Source organism: Epinephelus moara, chromosome 19, assembly GCF_006386435.1.
Source record: "Epinephelus moara isolate mb chromosome 19, YSFRI_EMoa_1.0, whole genome shotgun sequence".
In the NCBI taxonomy this organism is placed as follows: domain Eukaryota; kingdom Metazoa; phylum Chordata; class Actinopteri; order Perciformes; family Serranidae; genus Epinephelus; species Epinephelus moara.
The window spans coordinates 12,536,539-12,554,927 of record NC_065524.1 but is presented as its reverse complement, the minus strand read 5'-3'; the positions used below and the strand labels follow the sequence as shown (position 1 = coordinate 12,554,927).

The 18,389-nt window shown below is 39.5% G+C and overlaps 1 protein-coding gene across 1 annotated transcript in view; it reads right to left on the bottom strand.

Moving 5' to 3' along the window:
* The window catches only part of prdx3 (peroxiredoxin 3), a 235,972-nt gene that overhangs the window by 189,443 nt on the left and 28,140 nt on the right, over positions 1-18,389 (bottom strand). The gene's annotated exons all lie outside the window — the stretch shown is intronic.

Below are 18,389 nucleotides of genomic sequence, written 5' to 3'. Positions count from 1 at the left end.
GCGCTGATATCTAGCAGGTTAAATATTTGTACCTGTCTGCGAGCCCAAGTCCTTCAGTGTGATATTTGTCTTTAACAGCACTGACAGCTGCAGCCAATGAGAGTGCAAGATACAGGTTGAGGGAAACATCAGGGGGAGGAGTCGTAACACCTGCAACAGAACATCAGCAAGCAGAACAGGCAATCCCCAACCATTTTCTCCTCAACGTATCCTCATACAACAGTTTGCATGATATCTTAGGAATAAGCACTCCACCGGCTAGGTCAGGTTTAGGAAAAGAATCGTGATTGGGCGCAGTGGTGTAGTAGTGGCTGATGGGTATACCGCAAGGTCGATGGGTAGGTTACCAAGGAGAAAGTGGGTATATGCTCCTTTATATTCAATTGGCTTTTTGGATTGATAGGTGGGTACTGTGAACAGTCAGAAAAAGAAGCGGGCATACCCTGTATACTTGTATATACCCTGCAATACACCACTGTTTGGGCATCGGCAAGTTCCATACTTAATGTAACGTCACACTGCAACATGATGTGAAGACATGACTTAACAACCTGATGATGATGATCTGACGATATTACTTCGGAAACTTAAAATAACTCAGTGTTGACATTTGGTTTCACATAACCTCGGTCTCCTGGATCAAAGTCCTGTGTTTGTTTGGCCTATCTACCTCCCTTACTTACATCCCTATGTGGACATTGTCACTTTTTATACCACATTACCTGACTTCCTCTTTTGCACACAAATGATAGTGCTTTACTTTTCATAGGTAGACATTCATAGGTATTCTTTTCTTTTATTCTTGGGTTTTACACTGCAAATCAGTGCACAAACAACTTGTATCGCTAGCTTCTTGCAGACATCCAGTTTTGGAGGAAAGAACTCCTGTCTCGCTCATTGTCTTCTGTCTTTTCCCGTATCACTTCTTGCATGTTTTTTGTTAATAGACATGTCAGGGATTCCTCCTTTTGAAATGTCTTGTAATGTCTGACCCCTTGTCACCTATCACCTCTGTAATGTGCAAACCATAACAACTTCAAGATATCCTGTTATAGGCAGTCGTGTGATGTGATCAGTACAGCGGTCTGATGACTTTGAGAGTGTATAGTGTGTAGGTGTCATCACTGACATAAATTACAAAATCACAACACAAAGAGAAAGACCTTTAAAATCTTAAAAATCACTCCATGTCTGTCTGATTAGTCAGTCTACTGGCTGCAGTACTTCTCCCCATAAGGAAATGGGTGCTAGATTGGGCTGAGGTCAGCGCCATTAATGAGACATTTAACATGCAATTTGCAGGAAGTGCCCCAAGATCTTCCCTCTCTCTCAGATAAGCTCCATGACGCCCGTGTGAATCACTGCGAGAGGGGACCAAGGCTCAACCTCAAACCTCCAGCCACCTCTGCCCACCCACACAGGCAGTTATGTATCCATGCTCACGTCAAGCCCGGGCCTGCGCGCGCCAATTAACTCCCAGCCATATGGATTTCAACTGTGGCTTTTGGCAGATGTTTGTCCAACCCATCGCTCAATTTGGCGCACAAGGGATTTGGTGTCACCTTTTGGGAGTTTTGGAGATTTCTGTCAGATTTTGATAATCAGTCTTCATCAGGTGGATTGGTGTTTTCCCAGAGGTGAAATTATGGCCCAGTGTGGTTGTTATTCATTCACGAAAGTGATCTCAGTTGCCTGCAGTGCCAGCAGTCACTCACAGGAGTGGTCGCCATTGTTCACCTGCAAAATCTGCGGCCAAGTTAGATGAACACTGTGGATTATACTCATGTGTAGTGATAAAAGTTATACCTCATATGTATAAATGTGATTCAATTAGGAAAACATTTAGAGGCATGGTTTCTTTCTCCTCTGCTGTCAGATGTAGATGGGCATGTCTTGACTTGATTCTCCCTGACAACACAGCTACAGGCTGCTGAGCCTTCAGTCAGGCATGTTGAAGTCCTCTGAGGGCTCGCTAGTGTTTCATGTAATATCAACACTCTAGACACAACATGCTAGTCTTGATTTGTATCATGCCTCAGACACATATGACTCGTACTGATGCTTGGCGATTGCACACAGGAATCCAGCTGTTATGACGTAATTAGATATAATACAGGCAAACAATGAGCATTTTATGCATATTGATTGTCAGTGCCCGATGTAGCACATTTGGCGGCATAGGCCAATGTACAAACAAAATAAAAAAAATAACAAACAAAAGAATGTTATGTGCAAATTTTTCCTTCTACATACTTTTTTGGTACTGACTTTTGCCTTTTCTTTTCCTCCTACTCTAATGCTCTCCACACATACTCTCCTCCACCACACCCATCAATGCTCTAGCATGTTCTGACTGCAATGATCACTCACTGATGAGCACATTAAGCTGAAGTGCATACTACAGACTGACCATTAGCAGTAGATTTTGGGTCATTTTTCAGTTTTTGGTACCTCCCCCTCTGGGTGCCACCCTAGGCACTCGCCTATGTTGCCAATAGAAAGGTCCGCCACTGTCAACTGTCTGTCAAAAAAGGAAAACAAGCTTTAATTTGCTGTTTCAGGCTGTACCTTCCCCCTAACTACAAGCTGGAGTCAATATTTCCCACCATTGTCTGCCCCAAATTGACTCGACAGTGGGTATTTCAAATACAAGTGGTGAAATATTTCATGTTCTTTGCAGCTTATGTGCAATAGACTTGGCAGCAACACAATAGCTATGGGAGGTGATTTATTTTCTTAAAGTAATTAAATGCCTACTTGATCATTTTTTTCCGGGAAAATGTGAGAATGTGGCAAACAAATTAAAAGAGCACTCCATGACTAAACCTATCCCTAGGATTGGTGGAAACATCACAAGCGAAGCAGGAGCCAAACCTCCTTAATCTACGTAGCTACATTTGGGAGTTTCTGAGGAAACAATTCGGAAACATGCATTCTATTTCTGTTTGCGCCCGATTATTAATTTCAATTTATGTAACCCCACTTACTCCCACAGTTTAATTAATGATGCTTGTTATCAGCTGTGTTTAAGAGGTAATGGACAATGCTGAATTTTGAGTGTTTACAGTGCTGGAGAAAAAGCCCGCTTTACCCCTTTGTAATGGACTGCCAGCAAACAAGAGATTAACAGTGTTTGTCACTCTTCCTGCAGCTGTGTTATAATGCAAAGCAAGGAGGGGAGGGGGGAGAAGGAATTAAGCACATAACTTTGAAATGGTGACTTGAAATAGCTACCATGGTCAGAAGAACTGGCATGCCCCTCCATCACCTAATCCATACCATAATTCCTGATCTAATTAGAGGGAGGCTCAGCGCTAGGCCTGCCATAAAATAATAAAGAACACAGACAGACCGTGTGCCCAGGGAACGGAGGGAATAAGAAGTCAGTGAAATAGAAAGAGAGAGAAGTAGGAGAAGACAGAGGAAGAGGGAGTAGAAAACAAGTGCACAGTGAACTGAATAGGTAAACATGACTGACCGCTGATGTAAAACACCATGTAATGATCTTATCCGCTCACACACAATCAGTATAATGGTGTGTATTATTTCAATGTATACAGTAAATGTTTAATCTACTCATGAGATTATTGGCTCTGCTGTAATACTATACGTGTGGAAACAGGTAAATCTCACATATTTCACAAATCTATCCAAGAATAAGATGCAAACATATTTCTGAACTAATTAAGAGCAGCAATAAAATGATAGACTAGATACTTAAAGCCAACAAGGTAACTGGGCAGTCGAACTAATTTGCTTTAGGTGCAAGCCTCCCCATGGTAGATGTATACACGTTTTTAAAAGCTAACAAGGCTAACAGTGCAGGAAATTCTGCATCACATTGTTATTCCTATTCAGTGAATCCTCAGGATTCTTCGACTTGTGAAATAATAAAGTAATCAGCAAAACGTGACTCCAGTTTCACAACATTTTACATGTGAGGCAGGTTTGTCAAACAGCAGAACCTGTAATAAGACATAGCTAGTTTCTTTAAATGTTCAGAGACATACAGAGACCTTAATTTGTCAAAAAAAAAAGTATTGTTCACACATAAATTAATTAGTTGTGCACTTGTATTATTTAAAGGTACCATGTGGAGCTTTGGACCACTAACAACGCTGTGGAGCAATGTCTTTAAGAGGGGGTCCACGTTTTGTTTGTATTATACACATGCATGTGTAGCATTGGATGTCAACCTAACTTTTGTTTGCTCACAAGAAAGCCTTACAGAGTACCTTTAATCAATGACTTAAATATGGATGGTGCAAGTGGTGCAGCACACCGGGTCCCAGAGATTGTGAGGGGCCCATGTAGGAAGGCAGTTTGTTGTCACTTGGAGGAATCAGGCCGTGGTAGTTTGAGTCCAGGGCAGGCTGTCAGATTGTCATTGATAAATATGGCACTTCAGCTGCTGTCCGTGGTGCTGATCAAAGGCTGGTTTGCAGAACGGGAGGGAAATCCTTCAGTTCAATAATAGGGGCAGCTGTTTTGATGCATGGCATTCAGTGGTTGTGTATTTTGGCCTTTTTTGGGGGTGGGGGTCTGATCTTGGACTCCCTGACCCTCTGTTGGATCAGCAAACTTTCTGTTGCTGCCATTACACAAATTAGACCCAGTGCTGCTGCGGGCCACCAGCCCAATGTAAAAAAAAATGGAATTAAGATTTTATCTGTGTGGGCAGGCTATACCCAAGTTGAGCCTATGTATCAGGGCGGAGCCCCACACAGCCTAAGCCCAATTTAAGCCTTGTTTGTGTATGTGTATGTGTATGTGTGCGCACAAGTGTCTGCTTGTATTTGGGGCCCAAGAAAACTAGAGACCATAATGGGAGCACTCCAGCTGTGATACAACGATCCACGACTGAAAACAAATGTGGGCCAGGGATGTAAAGATCTTCAAACTCAACCTTCATTGTGATTTCAACTACACACCTGCCTGTAAAGTTTGGTGACCGCATGGTTGTGACACTATCACAGTGACAAATCTGTCCAATGACAGAGAGAAGGACAGACTGACAAACAGACATATAAATACCTGTCAGGATACTCAAAATGGCTTCTGTAGTAGCTCCCACTACAATAGATGACCCCTGGCCCACATTTCAACATGATGTCCAACGCATGATATTAAATAATGTTGTTCACCCTTCATTTTTGGATGCCTAAGGGCAAATTCCAAAGTGTATTCCTGTTCAAAATCAAAATGAAGCTATTTATAACTGTAGTAACTACAGTTTCAGTACCATGACAGTAATAAAGAGCACAAATTACTAATTAATGCACGCAAAATAAACAGTAGTTCAAAAGTACAAATTTCTAACTTGGCACATGGTACAAAACAAATGACTCCTGACACCTATGGGGCTCCATAGAATATTACTCATCCAGCAATAACTCAAATAAAAGCAGAAATGTTGCAAAGAGCAGGAAAACGTAACACACGTCCTCAGTCTTTGTTTGTGATGCAGAAATCTCACATTTTCCCTTTCATCTGGGCAAGATGAAGTCATTTAAACAGCCCGGTCCTGCTCGGCTTCAAAGTGTCCGTTTGAGGTCTCAGACTGGACACTTGCTGCAGGTGCAGTGTTGGAAACACTGATGCAACACCAGAAATGGCCGACCCCTTTTCCATACAGGCGAGGGAAAAAAACGGCAAAGGAGTGAAGTGAAGTCACTTCATGTGTCTACCTGCTCAGACATGCAGCCTAAATTCAAATTTCCAACATTTGAAGACCTTTCAAAACCAAACTGCATAAAACCAAGTGGGGAGATAAGATACCTCCCCTGGGTACTCAGGTGAAAGTAATAAAAATCACACTGCTGCCTCTCCAGATACAGTAGAGCTACAATAAGTTAGCTGAGGATTACGCTGTTAAATAGCCAGAGGCTGTGCGTGTATCATCAGCCCGGATAACTGCACTATTGCATACTACACAATCGTGCATTGCCAGTAATGTAGTCTGCACTCTGAATTACATTCATGGGGATGTCAGTAAACTCCCTTGTGATGTATCTTTGTGGGTTAAGAAATGAAATACACTGATCCACAAGTAAGATAGATGTGCTTACCAAGGTCAAGGAGGCTCCCCAGCGTAATTACACGACTACCAAACACAAAGGGCATTGTTATTGGACAAGTATAATGCTGCACATTACCAGAGCAACACAGCTGTTTCTATCAGCGAACACTAGCTTGGGAAGACATAGGGCGGGCATCAATTTAGCCTACTTATCTAAAGTCTCTAATTACTTGGTTTATTTGATAAACAGAACAAGGAGAATCCTTAAATGATTCTGCAAGATCCAAAGGGGATTAATTTCTTACTCCTTGAAAAAACAAATCACTGGTAGAATCCCTTATTTCACTCTTTAATCACGCATTAATTAGGAGCAATAGGGGCACCAGTTACACTTGGCATTTGGTGAGATTGCAGGAGAAAAAAAAGGGCCTGCATTAGCCTCTCCAGAGGAGGAGGCGAGCACATCAGGCTAAGACAAAGACGACACAATCAGACAGAACAGCAGGAAGTGTGAGTTGGGAGAATAGGGATCTGAGCTTCTCAAGCCCCATTCCCACACAAAGCACATCTTTCCTCAGGCAAAGCCAGACTGGATACTTACACTCACTGCACCCTGTTCTGGCAGGCTGGCATAAAAACATTTTTTTACCACTTTTTCATTTTGATATAGGTTTTTACAATGTGGCTAATACACACATATGCTGATCCTACATGCCATCCTCCCATCTATCCCAAAAGCACATGCTCAAGTGTAGACAAAAGGTTCACATAGTCATTTCTACAACTATAGTGGGTAATAAATCTCTTTGCTTACCCCTAATTTAGTCTTATTAAGGAAAAACATCTCTTGATCAGACAAGAGGTCCATTGATTCACACACAAGTATCAGAAAACAAGATTGTCAAAAGAGGAGATAATGTCAGTAGACATGGACACAGTATGGAGCAGTTATGAAACAGCATAACAACTGACACTGTTAAATAAACCATTAAAAACAATAAAACCATGTGACAAAACATGCAACAACGACAGAGAGGTCGCTGAAGTGAGAAACAGTTGCACATAAACCTATAAATGTCTGTAATAGCAATCAAACGATCCACTTCAGAGGGAAGTGTGGAGTAAAATGAGGAGCGATCAGTGGAGGCTTGAACTCTGGGAGATTTAGCAGTTTAAGAAAAAAGACTCAATGCACGGTGCAAAGCAGGGGCTAAACACATCGGCTGTGTTTACATGCATGGACTCACTTAATGAATGTCCAATTAAGGTTTGTTTGAGTTATACTCTTAACATCCAGCTGGCAAAAACATAGGAAAAGCCACTGTGTACCCATTTCACTATGTGAGGTCTTAAAGGTCCAGTGTGTAGAATTTAGAGGGATATACTGGCAGAAATGTGATATATTAAAAGCATGTTTTCTTTAGTGTATAATCACCTGAAAATAAGAATCATTGTGTTTCTGTTACCTTAGAATGAGCTGTACATATCTACACAGAGAGCGGGACCTTATCCACCATGTTGCACCACCATGTTTCTACAGTAGCCCAGAATGAAGAACCAAACACTGGCCCTAGATTTGTTTGTTTTCATATCGGCCATCATAGTTAGCAGTCCATCCTCCCTCTGAGCAGCATCAGAAAACTGATTTTTTGTAATGTGAATTTTTTTTAGTGTCTCTAGTGGGTCTGTTTGTTTTGGAGAGGAAGAGACCTCTGCAGATAATTTGATTCATTTGACAATGAACACTAAAGAAATCCTAACCAGGAGTTCACGATTTGCACATGGGAGAAGTTTCACATGGTTGCAATCTGCAATCCTCACTGTTGAATGGCACTAAGTCATACACACTGTTTGTTTAAAACATAAGAAATAAATTATACTTCCGCTTTTAACAGGAGTAGCAGAAAACCTGAAGAAGAATCTTGACAAGATTATCACAACAGGTGTGACATTTACTGAACATATGCCACCCTAATAAGAGGTTACTGATCACCTGGGTTAACAGTGGCATCCTTTTGCATTTGCGAAAATGTGCTCATCCACGTGCTCTCTACCATAGGCTGCAAAATAACCTTTGAAAAGCACCAAACATTCAACATCACAGAACCTGAACCAAAATACTACTAAATGGTTTTTAAGTCTTCGCTTAAAATTTTTTGGGTTGACTCTATCTAAGATGAAAACCGTATCGAACACAATGAATAAAATGGCCTGTAAAATGTGTTTTGAAACCATTATGCTCTCAGTCTGTTTTCTTATTTTGCGAGCTTGAATAAAGAGGTAGCTTCTCAAGCAATCTCAGCCTTGTTTGTTTAAGGTAATTACTACTTGTCCTCCCATCCTGCCGGCCCAGATGATGCATGAAAATTACCATTCCCCTACTTCAATCAAAGCTGGAAAAAGAAAAGGGAGAAAGGGGGGAACAGAGGCGAGCAGATGGGAGGGGGAGGCAGTGAGAGAGGAACTCTGTGAGACACACAGAGCTCCCTCCCTGCATGACAAGAAAGGGCACTGTCTCTGATTAATTAGCTGGAGTTGGTAATCAGTTTAATAAGACTGAAGTTGATGGTGAGAGGTCCCCTTTGGCAGAGCCACGCTAAGCTTAGCACTCTGTTCAGAGCCCTCGCTTTCTTCCACCAAGTAAACACGCAGTGTCTATTTACATAAACAGTTGTTTCTTTTTTGTGGGGGGCTATTTTTCCTTCCAAACTGCCTGAAAGCCTAACACCACCGCTTAAGTCACTCCCAACAATGGCAGCGGGAATTGCAGACAAATTCATGAATTTTTCAACATATGAGAACTAATTAAATTGAGGCCTTTTTGAAATGAATATAGTGTGAGGTACTCACTAGCCCTACGCACACAAAGAGGGTATAATTCAGCGATTGAATTCTGGCTTGATAGCATTCAGCCTTTTACCATGGTGAGCTATACAGATGGCTGGGGTCCTTTTCATTCTTTTCTTTCTTAATGGCAAATCTCATTATGGCAGTTATCACTGTATGGAGAACAAGACAGGAACGTTGGGCCACAAAGCCACGCGGTGCAGGAATTTGGTACCTGTCTGCTGTGGAACATGATACTTACTGTTAGGTCAGATCGTGACGAGAATTTAAAGTTAATCTTTGTTTAGATTATAATTGCTACAGCACATACACATTACTGTACTTAGTCAATACTTAAAGTTTCATCAACAGTAAGCATGGAATTGGACTTTAAAATCGACCTTTCAAAGGAAAAGTTTGGGATTCTTGGAATCCACTTTTTTTGGCTTTGTTTTTTTGCCAAGAATAACATAAGACAGCTGCTAGCACTCTCATGTCTCTTTATTAACTATGAAGCTGGAGCAAAGAGAGTTAGCTTAGCTTAGCATTATGACTCAAAACAAGAGGAGACAGATAGCCTGGCTCTGGTCAAAGTTAATCCACCTCCCAGCACCACTAAAATTCACTAATCAACAGCAACTTCCATGACGCAACAGTGAAGAATCCAGAAGATCACAGTGCCTGACCACTACATAGTTCAGCACATAACCCAAATTTGTAAACTTATATAACCACAGCTTGTCTCTTTTACACTTGGTTTTTGTACCATTTGAACACACAAGATATAATAATGTGTTTATCAGTGAGCTTTAAGATTTTGCTACAGTCAACGAGAGCCAGGTTAGCTGTTTCCCTCAGCTTCCAGTCTTTTTACAAAGCTTAGCTGACTGCCTTGCTCCTGCTCCATATTTACCACACAGACATGACAGTGGTATTGATCTTCTCATCTAACTCACAGCAAGTAAGCAAATAAGCATATTTACCAGAATGTTTGTCTATTCTTTTAAAATATACTGGACCCTTACATTTATTGGCAAAACAAAACCACAGAACTTTATTTTAGTGGAAAACCCAAAGTGTGCATGGATACCAATTTTTTCAGGCTGTCAAGATAAAAAAGAAAAAAGTTTCCTTCTTGAAAAAGGCTTCGTTATTTCTCTGAACAGCTTGGTACTGCAGTTTTTAGCTGACATCACTCAAACAGTTGTAAAAGAGTGTATGTTGTGGGGACTATTTTCAACTGCGGATGAATACACAATTGGCGCTCTAGTAAGTGGGCAGTTTCAGACAGCAGGATGTCCATGTGAGATTGAGTTAACAAACTGCACTGCGTGTGTGTGTGTGTGTGTGTGTGTGTGTGTGTGTGTGTGTCTGTGTCTGTGTCTGTGTGTGTGTGTTCATGGTTATAAAAAAATGTGACAGTGTGGCCCACTGATTCTGTGTTTTCTTTTAATAGTTTTTGGGCAACAATGGAGTTCTGGTACAGAGGCATAAGATATATCAGCTTGTGGCTGCACAGACCTGTTAGTAGGATCAAGACATTGTTGGTTTTGGTCTTTTCTTTGACAAGAAAAATATTGAATATCATCAGACATATAATTTCATGAAAGCTTAGGGGAAAGAAAATCAAAAGTTGAAAGGATTATAACCCCTAATTACCATTTGTATACCAATTGCTCACCACATTTGTCAAGAAAACTTTGTTTTTCTTGCATGCCTCTATGGTGACCAAAGAATGAAGTAAAAGGGGTCTGTGTTTAACAGCAGCAAAGCTATATCAAAACATCGGTTTATTAACTCACACAACTCGTGCACTATAATCCATGTCTCATTTATCCAGTTGTACGCTTAGTTCTTCCCGTACAGACAGCCCTCTCTGACAAGGAATTGAACTGAAGGTAAACCTTATGCTATCTACAAAGCCAGACTCCATTGACAAAAGCAGTAATTGTATCTCACTGAACACAGAAGCTACTGGTCACTGTTAGTTTGTTTGTCTTTGTGTGTGACTTTGGTGTTTGAAAGGGTTGGGTCAGATTTACTAAAGTCACATAATAACACAAACAAACTAACTGATCAAGGTGGTTGTAGACCAGCAGCTCCCATTTTCAGCGAGGTAAAATTACTATTTTTGTCAATGGAGCCTGGCTTTAAAGAGAGAGCTGAGTTTAGTACAATTCCCTTATAGAAAAGGCTGTCTCTTTGGGAAGAACTGAGCATATGTCTGGATAAATGATACATGGCCAGGTTGTGTGAGAGTTTGTAAACAGATGTTTTGATATAGTTTTGCTGTTGTTAAAGGCGGCCACCTATGACATCAGTTCAACAAGAATTTTCTGCCTTTTTGAATCCTTCATTCATGCAAGAAGGGCAAAGTTTTGCATGGATGCAACATAACACAGGGTGAGTAACTGATGTACAAATGGTCATCTGGGGGTTGAAGTGCTCCTTTAAGTGGCTGAAATGAATCGTTATTGTGTCATCAGTAGCACCTCTGTGACTCCTTGTTTTGGCTCCATCTGTTCCAGTGGCTAAAATAGTAAGAGCTGATCTCCTCTTCGATGTTAACATGTGCTTGTATCAGCAGCTCAAAGTGCATTTTCTTTCCGCTTAGATATTTCTATCCCCTTAAACTCACACAAATGAAATAAATGACAGCTTGATGGTCTCCTCTTCAACTATTAAAATCTATTTTCTTTATCATGTTCAACCACCCAGTTTCTCTGCTTCTCTGACCACTGGTATAATTAAGACAATTTGCCCTTGTCCATTTCAAAACACTTGGGGTAATTTAGTCATATGAAGCCTCTTACATTTCAAAACCTCCATAAAAGTATAATTTAACTTTCTGCATTGTTCACACTGCTACACTTATATCTAATAAGCCATGACTTAGACTAGTCTTGCAATTTAAAAAAAGAAAAACAAGTTGTTGCTGTCATGGCCGAGCAGTTTCTATCTATAGTGAACTCTGAGGACCGAGCCAGAGATAAGAGCGCACCACATCACCCCGTGGCGTTAATGATCGTCCGCTGTTACAACACAAAGACAGTCAAGTAGCAGATAGAGCGCCGAAATAATTTAAGCAGTGCTAAGTGGTCTATTGTCATTCAAATGATAAATTATGCTTGGCAGAGGTTTTAGAGTCACGTTTACAAAGCTTTGCTATTGTTTGTGTCGAGACAAGGTTTTAAGGAGTCGGAATAGAGGGAATTACTTGGGAGAGTTTGGAGTTTCTTGGGGTTTAGACACAAATTGGTTCCTTGCTCATCGGGCCTGCCCTGACTGTTAGACAACCCTTCAACATGGCAACATCAGTGCTTACAAAGGACTGCACTGCTCAGACAACAGAGTGTGAATGAAGATTTGGAGTCAACGTGGAAGCTTAGATCAGTGTTGAAGCTATAGATGATGTTCAGGTGAAAATCTTGTTGACAATTAAAATATATGTCCTCACCAATATTTAATGCTACAAAGGATCTTTACCCTTAGATGCATAAGTGGGTCAAAAATGTATAGGAACTTCTCATCCTCATCAGTTATATTTCTGCCAGGTATTTACTGTATTTATTATGAACCACACATCAGCTGCATTATCTGTATTTTTTTATTTCAGAAACATTGCTGTCATTAAATAGATGTTTTTAAGGAATAATATCTACCATTACAGACATAATCTATTATCCTACTTTGCAGCTAACTCACAGAACTGTACAGTAGTTGTAAATGTAGGTTACAAAAGCAAAACACATGAAAGAATTCACTGAAGAAATAAATATTTGCCCTGTTGTCCTAAACTAACCAAATAATTAACTCAGAATTCTGAGAGTTTTCTTTATTGGAAAACATATTTGCCCTGTTTGTACATTCTCGTTTTTCTAAATTAACAAGATAATTATTTTGTTAATTTAGAAAAGCATAAGTAGATTTTTTTCAATTAAAACTTTTCTAAGAATTATCTTGTTTATTCAAAAAATGGGCAATTGGGGTTTTTTTTGTCAATGAATACATTACACTCATGTAGATATTAAATTTAATATTTGCTAGTTTGAAATTTTGATGATAGGTAAATTCAGTGGTGTAGTGGAGGGCATACACAGGTATATAGGGTATACCCAACTAGTCTTCTGGTTGTTTACAGTACACTAGCCAAAAAGCCACTGGAGTATCAAGGAGAGTATACCCACTTCCTCCTCGGTAATCTACCCATCCACTTAGACATACACCCATCTCATCAACTACCACGTTATCAGTGGGTATACCGTTAATAAACCTGTTTATTGAATGATTAATGGCACGTTGCTCATAATTTTACAATAGCATTTATGTATAAATTACAACCAAAACTTCTCCTATGTGCTAAGCTTGCAGGAGAAGTATGGTGGCTGACATGAAAATGCAAACAGCCTTTTCCAGAGCTAATGTTTTGATTTGTCTCATCTGGGCTACTGTAGAAAAAACATAGCGGACTCCGTGGAAGAGGAATAGCTCATTCTAAGGTAACAAGAACACAATGATTCTTATGTTCAGGTGATTAGAAACTGATGAAAACATAGCTATGAATATTATACATCATCTCTGCTAGTAGATGCTACTAAATCCTACACACTTGTCCTTTAACGAGCCATTGAAAGCATTGCCTTTGTTTTCTTTACATATAATGTTGACATGGCTGTTCAGATATACAGCTGAAATGGCCTCAAAGACACTGGATGGTACTGTGTCAGTTAATGGGTTAGATTTAGAATTTGATATAGACTATATTACTGTATTATGACAGTGTTTCCTCAGTTTACTAAGGAGCATGTCTGACCGCACAGGGAAATAACTGGAAGGCTGCAGATCGCTGAATCAATGGGGAGGTGTTGGCAGGCAACAAGGGAAAACCAAACAGGCTGAAGTGAAAAGAAAAAGTGACAACATAGTAAACAACTGTGAAAATTACAGTATAAATACCAGTGTGCCAGGATGCATGCATACAAATGTGTCTTAGTCTCTTCTTTCAAAATGTGTGAAAAATGACAAATGTACATTAAAAACCTCCAATAATTTATGTGTAAAATTCAGATCATTATGAAAATAGCATATTTATTATCAGTGAAAACTACTGCGGATCATTTTTGGCCCTCTTGTGGAAGAGTGTCCAAATGACCCATGCATCGAAGGGTTAATTCAATGTACTTTGAACTGCCACTGTCTTGTTGCAGTACAACTACAGTATTACCAGTATTAATTGATCAATAACAAGTCTGGAGCGGTTTCCTCCCCCTTCTAATCAAGCCAGTGTTTGTAATTACCTGCTCTACAGTAGGTGAGTGTTCTTCATAGGACCTCAGCAATAAATTACCACACAGGCCAGACTTACTGAGGTCTTTCCTGGGACAAATCAAGGTAATGTTAATTACACCATTAAATTCATTTGCTCAGTGTAAATCCCCTCCGGCTGTTCTAGATCATGCTGTGTCCATTCTTAAGATACAAAGGGATCTCAGGTCTGTGTGTGGAAATAAAGGCAGGTCAGTGTAAGTTATATAGGAAAGGCGTGTATACACTATAACAAAAGGGGAGATCTTAAATGAACACGTTAAATAGACTGCAATAAGCTTTAACATCTTAATGCAGCCCGATATGCTGCACGATTTAACCTGGTTGTCCACATAAATTATATTTTCTCCTTTCTCTTCAGGTACACGGCACTGCTTAACATGTCATTACCTCTGTTGGGACTGTTAAATGCTTCCATAAAGAAAAATGAAATATTCATTAACTTGGTTAATAATTCATTCAGATAAAATGCAGTATGTGGTTTGCAGAGTGAAGATGAATACATAATGAGTGCATGCTCAGCATATTTGTGATTGGGAATGTTTTTTTATTATTATTGCTTTATTTCGCGATAGCAAAAGAAGAACATTAATTGAAAGTTCATTTTCATTTTTTGTTCTTTAAGTTATGCTAAATGATAAAATTGATGCTTTCCAAGCAGTTTCAAAGTAAGAAACAACTAAGAGGGTGTATAAGTAACCCACATACTACAGTATGGGTTTTAATTATGGAGGATGTGCATTTAAACAGTCTTTATCATATCGTAAATGTTAGCTTGACCTATTTCCCACAGTTTGAGGAAACTGCGTAAAGCACTTTGTACTTTGCTGCCTGAAAATTGGAACCATAACCTTTGCTTATCATGTGACAAAAGCCTGCAGAATGAAACACTATATTCATAATTTCATGAGAAGTTTTTGCCTGACAATATCCAGTTTCTGCTCCAGATGTCATATCAAAAGTCTCTGACTCCGTCCAGGAACAGCAGTAAGTGTGTGCAGGTTGCTTCAGTTAACACTGGAGTGGTAAAGTGTTCCCACACCGCCACACTGCAGTGTAAACACCGCTCATCCAAACACTGTCAAACTAATTTCCTCACACCACAGAGGTTCATTTTGGCTTTCAGATGAATCACTTCTTTCTCTAATTATCAATTGTGACACCCATAATCACTGGAAGACTGTAGCGCTGAATAAATGGCATATCTTTTGTGTTATAATTCTGTGCATCTTAACAAACATGACCCATTAAACAACCCTGTGGCCTTTTTCAAGAGCGATGATTACACTAATTAAAACTGCAAAACATCTGCGAGGGCTACAGACGTGCCAGAATTAAACAGGTCATTAAATCAGCCGAGGAATATGTCAACATCCACACTGCCTGTCGCTCCCACAAATGTATTACTTTGAGAGGAAGGGAACAAATATACCTTGTGTACTGAAATGTGCATGTAATTTACATGATATCAAATGTGAAAAGTAACATATTGTGGGGGTTTTCTACAGTAGCCCTGAGACACTAAACAATATTGGACTAAACACATTAACAAGAAAAGAAAACAAAACGATGTTTCACAAATTGGTAATAAAACAATGTTGCAGCGATGATTTGGTCATGTTTTCTAAAAGGTGTTTTCTGTTCTGCTCAAGTGTTTTCTCCAACATGCCAGACTGTCATTCTGTCAAACGACAGAGGCAGTCATTCGCAAATGACTCCCAGAACGACTTGTATAAATGTAACAGTGACAGTTTTAAACACATGCTTAACATTATGAAAATATCACAGGCACCAAAACACCAAAACTACGTGGTAAGGTTTGGGAGAAGATCATAGTCTGGGATTAAATCAGTAGGTTTGATACATAACAAAAGTTATGTATGTAAGTTAAGTATGTTTTGTAAACTGTATTTTTTGGTTTCACACAAGACACAAATCTCGGTCTCATGGGCGAAAGTCCTGTTTGTTTGACCCATCCATTCATCCTCCCTATGTGGACTTTGTCACTCTTTATACTACATCACCTCACTTCCTGCTTTGCTCCCATCAAAATGACTACAGCCACTAGAGGTTGCCGCCTAACAGTAAATGTAAATAGAGTGCTCCAGGGATGATGTTTTTCTGTAGGCCAATGCTCAAGTTATAGTCACCCTGGTTCCCTAGTCCAAAAGCCAATGAGATTTTTTTTTTCATTGGTTTTTGGGATTATTGCGTATATTAAACTCTGTGGTGAACAAAGGTAAGCAAGATAATCTTCACAAGTTAACACCACTCATATGATTTTTGAAGCCTAAATGTAATCGCCAGAAATAAAAAGCTAATGTTAATGTTGCCCCAACAGCACGGCTGTATATGTTCTTTAGTCTTATTTTGCCACTTTCTAGCAAAGGTTTTTTTTTTTTTTACAGACACACAAAAGCTTCAAATCTCATGAGTAGGATACTTACTGATGTTTTCATGTTGTAGAATAAGACGTGAAAATCTCTTAAGCTTGTATTAACCACAGACCTTATTTCAGGCATCTAACCAAACACCCATTAAAAAAAACTGCTGATTTTGATACGAGAAAACCAGGGGTGCTGAGATGCTAACTCATTTCCTGGATTTAGTACTTATTTCTGGAGCACTCTATATGGGTCTTTAAAAGCTACTTGTGTCTTAAACTGTATATAAAAATCGACGTCATGACAGCTCCCCAAAAGTGAAGCCAAAACATCTCTACTGCCCCCTAGTGGCTGGCTGCAGTATGAGTCATAAACCCCACCCCTCTCCATGCTAGCAGATGGGACATGGGCCAAACAAAAAAATTAAAGTACACGTCAAATACATTTTTCCCAAAAAGGTTTCCATCATTTTAGGTAGTTCTTAGGAAGCTACGGTATGTTCAAGTGTTTGTTTGTTTTTTTAAATAAGTTGGTTATAATGACTTATTTGATGCTATAAAAAGGGGGTCTGACGACATGCTTTACAGCTTGCTTGCTTGTGCTCGCAATCAGTGGCACTGCTCACGACCGGTCGGATGGTAGGAACTCAATACTGAGGCGATGGCTTCTGCGCAGACTGCTCCAAATGACATCACCAGGGTAAGGTGACAGAAGCTGTATCTGAGATATTTTGGCTTAATTTTTGTTGAGTGGGAGGAAATGGAGGCATGTTATCTATCTTTATATGCAGTCATTAGCTTGTACCAACAACCTCTGGGGTCGTTTCTAGGCGATGAACAGTCTTGTTTTCTCAATTGTTGTGTTTTTAAAATATATATATATATATATAAAAAAAATATAAAATGTTAAAGTTTTATTTAATGAACAAGAGAAATTTCATCTGTGAAAAACATTAAAACATTTTCTAAATTTAATATTGCTTGAATCCTTTATTTACACAAGGAAAATTCAACAAGAGCAATCGTAACAACTTGTAGTTACACAATAAAACACAATAAAAATATTATCAAAAAACCTTTAATAAAGCACAAACAAAGCAACATTACCATGTCAGGTTACGTTAGATGTGAGCTGTTTTGAACGTTGCTTGCCTTTATCAGCTGCATCTTGGAGATCTCTCCTTCCAGTTAATCCTCTCCTAGCCAGTGATAGCAGCAAATGATAGTGCTGATGTCTTGTTACCAGCAACATATGTTCCCTTTCATACAACAGCAGCTTTCCAACCATTTAATGGGATTGTTGTTGTTTTTTTCTTCCCCCACTCCACACAACAAACACTTTTCCTAGAAGTGGTGCTACATGTGCCCAAGGAATTTGTCTCCGTGTTTCACAACAAATCAGCCCAGGTCAGAGGCTAAGATTGGCCTCCAGGAACAGACTATTGAAAACAGCTCCTCAACATGACGAGAGGGGAAAGTGGATTTTCCAGCTTAAAACAGAATCATCTCTGCTCAAGGCATTATCCTGTGTTCCAAGAGATTAATAAAGTGAGATGCTATTGATACGGCGCCGAGCTGCACTTGGATCAGCGCTAGACATGTTCACTGACAACTACTAGCTTTGAAAAATGGCTACATGGTTTGTACATGTGGAAGAAACATATTCGCAGATGATTTATGCCTTTTATTTTGAAAGTTCCACTGAGATGATAAATGTAATACTGAATATAACCTTGAAAAGTTCACTTTTCTGAGAAACTGTGTTTATGAAATACGCAATAATCACACCTGTAAATAAAACAGACTAATAAACTGTTACGTTGTTCTTGCAGAGTT